We start from the raw sequence: 8,416 nt of genomic DNA on the forward strand, positions 1-8,416 counted from the left end.
AAAGAGTATCCACACGAAGACGACACTCTTACGGAAGAGGATGGGTCACTGCACTGAGAAAAGTGGGAGGTCACCAGCATATAGGTTGTGCGGCGTCAGAGGGGAAGAGACCGAAAAGATTTCCCCGCCCTCCAAAAATGCCGCAATATGCAGAAATGAAAATAGCAACACTTACACTGTAATGATGAAATAGTGTCTATATATATAAAAACATTATGTCAGCTTGATATATCTGTAAATTAAGTGATTAAAGGGGTTATTTGCATAAAAGACTCAAATTTGTACAACATAGCTATGAACAATAGGCTCCACCAAACCCCCATCCTTAGCTCACAAGGATGGTGAGGTTGTAGCGACCAAAGGAACTAACAAGTTTGAGCGGGAGTTAAACCCCAGTCTGGCAATCACCAGGCAGGTACATTACCATATCGGCCACAACAACCCAAGGGGACACAAAGAATGTGGATCAACAGAGGTTCCGTTCACACACATGGCCGGGAACACCTGGACAGGAAGGCATGCCTACACGTGGTTTCGCCCTTCGCCATACACACACCAATCTGCAATGAAAAAGATTAAGTGCAAAAAAGCCAAGTCTGCTAGTACCAAGAGCATGCCTGTAAGCCTACTACTTGGTAGCTGAAGACAAAGTGGTTACTATGTGAGATGGCAGTGCACAGGGGTGGGGGGTTACCAGGTTACCCAACACCAACTACCTCAACTTGTTAGAAATTCCAATATCTGAATTTTGTGCTTCGCTGAAATCATGCACTATTAAAAAGCAGAGGGTTTGCCTTCGTGTAGAACTAACCAAATTTAATGCATAAATAATGTAAAGCACCTCCAAGTTAATCAATTTGTGATACACAAACCAACAGGTGGTAAGGTCTGACTATCTTCATTCTCATTCCTTTTCTGTTTTACCAACTGAAAGACTTTCAGGTTTTACACTTTGGTCCTAACAAATTAAGACGAGCTTACAAAATATTTGCAATGGACGAAAATCCCAAAATACCTCATAACACGTATAAAATTTTCAGAAAAATAACAAATGAAACCAAATGTTTCTCTACGATTCAATATCACCAAAGTTTGGAGTGGTTGTACACGGACATCCCAGTAACATACTGTACAACACAGCTTGCTGGTTTGAGACAAGGGTTGGCTGTGGCACCCTAGCATTACCAGCTGAACTCGGTTGAGTCCCTTGTCAGGCTGGGAGGAACTTAAGAGAGTGGAGGTCCCCTTTTTCGTTTTTGTTTCATTTGTTGATGTCGGCTACCACCCAAAATTGGGGGGAGTTATGTATATTCATGCAATGTCTAAATACACCTGAAATGAACAAAAATTATTATAAAAAACAGACACCATTAAGAAAAGTACAGGATGTCGCATGTCAACCAAGTGTCTCCACCATATATAAATGTCAAATGTCAAAATCCATTACAGAATTTCATAAATTTTCAAAAAAAAAAATTACCAAGCAATACAAAACTGAATCCTCAACAAGTGGATACTCGGATCTTACAATCCAAAACGTTTGCCTTTCATACATCAAACTATTCAGAGGGGTCCGTCCATTCAAGTAATACACTTTGTTTTCTATGGATTATTCTGTGGCAATCTTTTTTCTTTCCGTCTGTCATCGTCACAGACAAATATATTATTTTAAACAAACGCTGGGCAGTCAAGTAAATGCGCATCAAGTAGGGCGGATATTGCCGACGTACGTCTTCGTCTCCCTGATCCATGGGGTTTTTGGGAAGCAGTTTAAGCCGCTTTCATCTTTGCTTGGTTTTTGATGACCCAAGCACACGTGTACTGTATCCGTTTCCATGTCAACAGGTACACCGGTGAGAGGGGAAGCAGAGAGACAACCAATATGGTGCAGTTACATCACCTGCCACTGCTACCCATAGGTGAGAATATGATTGATTGATTGAAAGTTTTCTGGCATCCTGACATCAAAGGTCATTGACGCCGATAGCATTTATTATATATGAAAAATAAAAGAATTAAATTAAAACCATAAAAGTTAAGTCATTATAACAGTTAAAATAGTTTTCAGAAGACCTGCTTCTGAAATAAATCTAAAAATGCCGCTCACATAGTAGGACACATGTCCAAGAATCTTGGCAAGGATGACCCTGCCATCCTCACCTCAAGCCTCAAACAGATATCTATTTCTCAAGTTATTACAATTAGGGCATTCGGTCAACAAATGCCTCACTGTTAAAGGTACTAAACAGTCCTCGCAATACGGTTGGTGTTGGCCCTTCCGCAGAAACTCGTGTGTCGACCGTGTTTCACCAATACGGAGACGAAAAAGAGTCACCTCCCATTTTCGGGGTATCATGTTATACCTCCAAGGTGATATATTTGTTACTTCCCTCATTTTATTGGCAAGACTATCCCTGTGCTGTTGCCATTTATTACAAATCAATTTCTTCAATGATGCTTGGATCACCATGTAGATCGTATTCTGAAATGAGAAAAAACAAATAATAAAATAATAATGTACTGTAACAAAAATATTAATTTCAAGGTTTCCTGAAAAAATAGACTACTGGGAAAATTATATATGACGAAGACTCTGATGACTTCCAATGACGACGACATCCACCACCACGACTTTGATGGCAATGACAAACTTAATGACGAGGGCGACGATGATGAATTTGACGAATTCAATAATGACGACTTCACAATTCGTCGAATGCTTCCAAGATGACGTCAACATCAATAAACTTCCTCCTGCATCTCCAGTAGACAGAGGCGACAATCTCTGGGGTAGAGGAACACGTTCCGTCGGACGTGAAGGAAGGTTCAGACTAATAGGTACATTAGCGAATCTATTAGGAGAGAGCCGAAGAATAGGAGCCGTCAACGCCAAGGAGGGCCACAGTAGACGAACAGCGTCGTCTGAGAGGGACTCCTCCACTCGAGGGGTCCCTCACTGCCTCACTAGGGGCGACAATGGGAGGAGACCCCGAACGAGGTTGTCCCGGCATTACCGGGACGCCACTCGTGTACTCGACTTCTTCCCCTCCGAGGCTGACCTCGAAGGGGGAGAATCCATTTTAAACTTCTTCCGCCTACCAAACCTCACCCACTGGGAGGGCGACCACTCACGAAACAAATATAAAGATATTCCTTCAAACACGAGTGACCTCGGCACGAAGGGCAGAGACAGGATCCGTCTCCTCCGAGGACATGAAGGTGCTGCAACCAGTCAATATTCTTTCCAAGCAGAAATGATGCTGGCATAACCATGTAGATGGTAATCTGAAAAGAGAAAAAAATAACAAATATTTCTTTATATCTATAGAAAGTTCAATAAAAAAAAATATGGTTACTAAAACACAAATAGGAACAAGTTTTTCCGGATTAAAATAAAGTTCTGAAATAAAATGTAACAAAATTATCAATTCTAAGGTTTCCTGAAAAAAATATTAATCATAAGGTTTCCTGAAAAACTATACTACAGGGAAAATTATATATGACGAAGTCTCTGTTGACTTCAAATGACGATGACAACCCCCACCACGACTGACAAAGTTAATGACGAGGGCGACAAACAGCGTCGTCTGAAAGGGACTCCCACGGAGGGCTCCCTCACTGCCCCTCTAGGGTGGACACAATGGGAGGACACCCCAAACGAGGTTGTCCCGGCATTATCAGGGCGCCACTTGTACTCTACTTTTTGTCCTTCGAGGCTGACCCCTAAAAGGGAGAATCTCTTTTAAACTACTACTACTGCCTACCAAACCTCACCCACGGGGAGGGCGACCACTCCCGACACACAAGGAGATTAATTCGAACACGAGTGACCTCGGCACGAAGGACAGAGACTGTGAGAAACCGTCTCCTCCGGGGACATAAAGGAGTTGCAACGCCGTCCTTCACGGCCTGGACAGAGTGGCATGGTTGGACCTCACGGGTAGGCACACCTGAAAAAGAAAAAGCGAAAAGAAATTAGTTCAAGACAGTTTAGGTTAACGGGAGAGTGAGACACATCTACACTCGACCGAGCCGAAATAAAAAGTGACGGTTAGTCACTAGTGCTGGCTGAAGCAGTGGGTAAACAAGGGTAGTTGAACTCTGGCTAACTTTAGTTTCGACTAGTTTTCAGCTACACCGAAATAACAATGCTAGGTTAAGGAGTGTAAGGTTTGTATCTTGTGTCGGGACAACCAATGTTCATAATAAAACCTGCCAGAAAAAAAATCTACAGCTAAAAACAAACAGGTCACTGAAAATGAAAAATTCAGAGATAATTATTTATGTGAATTATCTTTCAGCTTACCTGGAAGGTAGCCATTAAGGCTTTGATTGCCAGGTGACAACACTGCCTAACCGCTTGAGCGGGTAAGGGTGGGGTGGCTGGGGGGGGGGGGCACTCTAGCAGCTCCAGTAGACAGAGGCGATAACCTCTGGGGTAGAGGAACACGTTTCGTCGGACGTGAAGGAAGGTTCAGACTAATAGGTACATTAGCGAACCTATTAGGAGAGAGCCGAAGAATAGGAGCCGTCAACGCCAAGGAGGGCCACAGTAGACGAACGTCGTCATCTGAGAAGGACTCCTCCGCTCAAGGGCAAGGGCTCCCTCACTGCCTCTCTAGGGGAGACAATGGGAGGAGACCCAGGACGAGATTGTCGCGGCGTTACCAGGACGCCACTCGTGTACTCAACTTCTTCCCCTCCGAGGCTGACCTCGAAGGAGGAGAATCCATTTTAAACTTCTTCCGCTTACCAAACCTCACCCACTGGGAGGGCGACCACTCCCGACACACACTACAATGATATTCCTTCGAACACGAGTGACCTCGGCACGAAGGGCAGAGACAGGATCCGTCTCCTCCGAGGACATGAAGGTGCTGCAACCAGTCAATATTCTTTCCAAGCAGAAATGATGCTGGCATAACCATGTAGATGGTAATCTGAAAAGAGAAAAAAATAACAAATATTTCTTTATATCTATAGAAAGTTCAATAAAAAAAAAATATGGTTACTAAAACACAAATAGGAACAAGTTTTTCCGGATTAAAATAAAGTTCTGAAATAAAATGTAACAAAATTATCAATTCTAAGGTTTCCTGAAAAAAATATTAATTATAAGGTTTCCTGAAAAACTATACTACAGGGAAAATTATAAATGACGAAGTCTCTGTTGACTTCCAAAGACGATGACAACCACCACCACGACTGACAAACTTAATAATGAAGGCCACAAACAGCGTCGTCTGAGAGGGACTCCCACGGAGACTCCCTCACTGCCCCTCTAGGGTGGACACAATGGGAGGACACCCCAAACGAGGTTGTCCCGGCATTATCAGGGCGCCACTTGTACTCTACTTTATGTCCTTCGAGGCTGACCCCTAAAAGGGAGAATCTCTTTTAAACTACTACTTCTGCCTACCAAACCTCACCCACGGGGAGGGCGACCACTCCCGACACACAAGGAGATTAATTCGAACACGAGTGACCTCGGCACGAAGGACAGAGACTGTGAGAAACCGTCTCCTCCGAGGACATGAAGGAGTTGCAATGGCGTCCTTCACGGCCTGGACAGAGTGGCATGGTTGGACCTCACGGGTAGGCACACCTGAAAAAGAAAAAGCGAAAAGAAATTAGTTCAAGACAGTTTAGGTTAACGGGAGAGTGAGACACGTCTACACTCAACCGAGCCGAAATAAAAAGTGACGGTTAGTCACTAGTGCTGGCTGAAGCAGTGGGTAAACAAGGGTAGTTAAACTCTGGTTTACTTTAGTTTCGACTAGTTTTCAGCTACACCGAAATAACAATGCTAGGTTAAGGAGTGTAAGGTTTGTATCTTGTGTCGGGACAACCAATGTTCATAATAAAACCTGCCAGAAAAAAAATCTACAGCTAAAAACAAACAGGTCACTGAAAATGAAAAATTCGGAGATAATTATTTATGTGAATTATCTTTCAGCTAACCTGGAAGGTAGCCATTAAGACTTTGATTGCCAGGTGACAACACTGCCTAACCGCTTGAGCGGGTAAGGTTGGGGTGGCTGGGGGGGGAGGGGGGGGGCACTCTAGCAGCTCCAGTAGACAGAGGCAATAACCTCTGGGGTAGAGGAACACGTTTCGTCGGACGTGAAGGAAGGTTCAGACTAATAGGTACATTAGCGAACCTATTAGGAGAGAGCCGAAGAATAGGAGCCGTCAACGCCAAGGAGGGCCACAGTAGACGAACGTCGTCATCTGAGAAGGACTCCTCCGCTCAAGGGCAAGGGCTCCCTCACTGCCTCTCTAGGGGAGACAATGGGAGGAGACCCAGGACGAGATTGTCGCGGCGTTACCAGGACGCCACTCGTGTACTCAACTTCTTCCCCTCCGAGACTGACCTCGAAGGAGGAGAATCCATTTTAAACTTCTTCCGCTTACCAAACCTCACCCACTGGGAGGGCGACCACTCCCCGACAAAAATACAAGGATATTTCTTCGAACACGAGTGACCTCGGCACGAAGGGCAGAGACTGTGAGGATCTGTCTCCTCCGAGGACATGGTGCTGCTGCAACCAGTCAAGTGATGGTGAGATCATATTCTTTCCAAGCAGCAATGATGCTGGCATAACCAAGTAGATGGTAATCTGAAAAGAGAAAAAAATAACAAATATTTCTTTATATCTATAGAAAGTTCAATAAAAAAAAATATGGTAACTAAAATACAAATAAGAACAAGCTTTTCCGGATTAAAAGTTCTGAAAGAAAATGTAATAAAATTATCAATTCTAAGGTTTCTTGGAAAAAATATTAATTATAAGGTTTCCTGAAAAATTATACTACAGTACAGGGAAAATTATATATGACGAAGTCTCTGTTGACTTCAAATGACGATGACAACAACCACCACGACTGACAAACTTAATAATGAAGGCCACAAACAGCGTCGTCTGAGAGGGACTCCCACGGCGGGATCGCTTACAACCCCTCTAGGGTAGACACAATGGGAGGACACCCCAAAACGAGGTTGTCCCGGCATAATTAGGGCGCCACTTGTACTTGTCCTTCGAGATTGACCCCTAAAATGGAAAATCTCTATTAAACTACTACTTCTGCCTACCAAACCTCACACACGGGGAGGGCGACCACTCCCGGCACACACTACAAGGAGATTAATTCGAACACGAGTGACCTCGACACGAAGGACAGAGACTGTGAGAAACCGTCTCCTCCGAGGACATGAAGGAGTTGCAACGGCGTCCTTCACGGCCTGGACAGAGTGGCATGGTTGGACCTCACATGTAGGCACACCTGAAAAAGAAAAAGCGAAAAGAAATTAGTTCAAGACAGTTTAGGTTAACGGGAGAGTGAGACACGTCTACACTCGACCGAGCCGAAATAAAAAGTGACTGTTAGTCACTAGAGCTGGCTGAAGCAGTGGGTAAACAAGGGTAGTTAAACTGGTTTACTTTAGTTTCGACTAGTTTTCAGCTACACCGAAATAACAATGCTAGGTTAAGGAGTGTAAGGTTTGTATCTTGTGTCGGGACAACCAATGTTCATAATAAAACCTGCCAGAAAAAAAATCTACAGCTAAAAACAAACAGGTCACTGAAAATGAAAAATTCAGAGATAATTATTTATGTGAATTATCTTTCAGCTTACCTGGAAGGTAGCCATTAAGACTTTGATTGCCAGGTGACAACACTGCCTAACCGCTTGAGCGGGTAAGGTTGGGGTGGCTGGGGGGGGGGGGGGGCACTCTAGCAGCTCCAGTAGACAGAGGCGATAACCTCTGGGGTAGAGGAACACGTTTCGTCGGACGTGAAGGAAGGTTCAGACTAATAGGTACATTAGCGAACCTATTAGGAGAGAGCCGAAGAATAGGAGCCGTCAACGCCAAGGAGGGCCACAGTAGACGAACGTCGTCATCTGAGAAGGACTCCTCCGCTCAAGGGCAAGGGCTCCCTCACTGCCTCTCTAGGGGAGACAATGGGAGGAGACCCAGGACGAGATTGTCGCGGCGTTACCAGGACGCCACTCGTGTACTCAACTTCTTCCCCTCCGAGGCTGACCTCGAAGGAGGAGAATCCATTTTAAACTTCTTCCGCTTACCAAACCTCACCCACTGGGAGGGCGACCACTCCCCGACACAAATACAAGGATTTTTCTTCGAACACGAGTGACCTCGGCACGAAGGGCAGAGACTGTGAGGATCTGTCTCCTCCGAGGACATGGTGCTGCTGCAACCAGTCAAGTGATGGTGAGAACATATTCTTTCCAAGCAGCAATGATGCTGGCATAACCATGTAGATGGTAATCTGAAGAGAAAAAAATAACAAATTTCTTTATATCTATAGAAAGTTCAATAAAAAAAAATATGGTAACTAAAACACAAATAAGAACAAGTTTTTCCGGATTAAAAGTTCTGAAATAAAATGTA

At 44.2% G+C, this 8,416-nt stretch overlaps 1 long non-coding RNA gene across 2 annotated transcripts in view; it reads right to left on the reverse strand.

Moving 5' to 3' along the window:
• Window positions 1–6,572, reverse strand: part of LOC137636157 (uncharacterized) — a 29,795-nt gene extending 23,223 nt beyond the window's left edge. The window contains exon 1 of one of the 2 annotated variants that reach the window (XR_011042970.1): window positions 5,962–6,572. This is a non-coding gene — a long non-coding RNA (uncharacterized lncRNA). The remainder of the gene's footprint in view (window positions 1–5,961) is intronic. The other variant, XR_011042971.1, reaches the window with a different exon arrangement.
• Between the last annotated feature and the right edge of the window lie 1,844 nt (window positions 6,573–8,416).

This window comes from Palaemon carinicauda, unplaced genomic scaffold, assembly GCF_036898095.1.
Source record: "Palaemon carinicauda isolate YSFRI2023 unplaced genomic scaffold, ASM3689809v2 scaffold242, whole genome shotgun sequence".
NCBI lineage: Eukaryota > Metazoa > Arthropoda > Malacostraca > Decapoda > Palaemonidae > Palaemon > Palaemon carinicauda.